Source organism: Brassica oleracea, chromosome C4, assembly GCF_000695525.1.
Source record: "Brassica oleracea var. oleracea cultivar TO1000 chromosome C4, BOL, whole genome shotgun sequence".
NCBI classification, from domain to species: Eukaryota; Viridiplantae; Streptophyta; class Magnoliopsida; order Brassicales; family Brassicaceae; genus Brassica; species Brassica oleracea.
The window spans coordinates 43,793,112-43,794,233 of record NC_027751.1 but is presented as its reverse complement, the minus strand read 5'-3'; positions in this window follow the sequence as shown (position 1 = coordinate 43,794,233).

Here is a 1,122-nt window from a genome sequence, read left to right as displayed (position 1 = left end):
AGGGGGATTGAGGTAGACAAGGCCAAGATCAAAGTGATGATTGGATTATCTTCACCAAAGACGGTTAAGGACATTAGAAGCTTCTTTGGTCATGCTGGATTCTATAGAAGATTCATCCAAGACTTCTCATTGATAGCAAGGCCAATGACTAAGCTTTTATGCAAAGAAGCTGCATTCAACTTTGATTGGGAATGTCTGGAAGCATTCAAGAAGTTGAAAGACAAGCTGGTTAGTGCCCCCATTGTGCAATCAGAAGATTGAGAGTGGGATCCCCATTGATGAAGGGCTTCCAGAAGAACAAATCATGGCAATCGGAGCAGTGGTGGCAGTTTGTGAAACTGGAAAGAAGCTTGAAGAGGTGAAGGCAACTGAAGAAAAAGGTCCTTGGTATGCTGATCTGGTGAACTACTTAGCTTGTGGAAGAGAGCCAATGGGTCTTGACGAATATGCCAAGAAGAAGTTCTACAAAGATGTGAAGAGATACTATTGGGATGAGCCTTACCTCTACATCCTTTGTAGAGATCAACTCTATAGAAGAGTAGTAGCTGAAGAAGAAGTTGAAGGGATTCTCACACACTGTCATGGATCATCTTATGGAGGTCATTTCGCTATTTTCAAGACTGTCTCAAAGGTGTTACAAGCTGGGTTTTGGTGGCCTCATATGTTCAAGGACACTCAAGACTTTGTCTCTAGGTGTGATTCATGCCAAAGAAGAGGGAACATCACCAAAAGGAATGAGATGCCTCAAAACCCAATTCTAAAAGTGAAGGTGTTTGATGTGTGGGGTATTGATTTCATGGGACCATTCCCATCATCTTTTCGCAACAAATACATTCTTATAGCTGTTGACTATGTCTCCAAGTGGGTAGAAGCTGTAGCAAGTCCTACCAATGATGCTAGAGTGGTGATCAAGATGTTTAAAAGCACCATCTTTCCAAGGTTTGGAGTTCCAAGAGTTGTCATCAGTGATGAAGGCTCCCACTTCATCAACAAACTGTTTGAAAGTCTTCTCAAGAAGAATGGTGTGAAGCATAAGGTTGCAACTCCCTACCATCCTCAGACAAGTGGTCAAGTTGAGATCTCCAACAGAGAAATTAAGTCTATTTTGGAGAAAACTGTGGG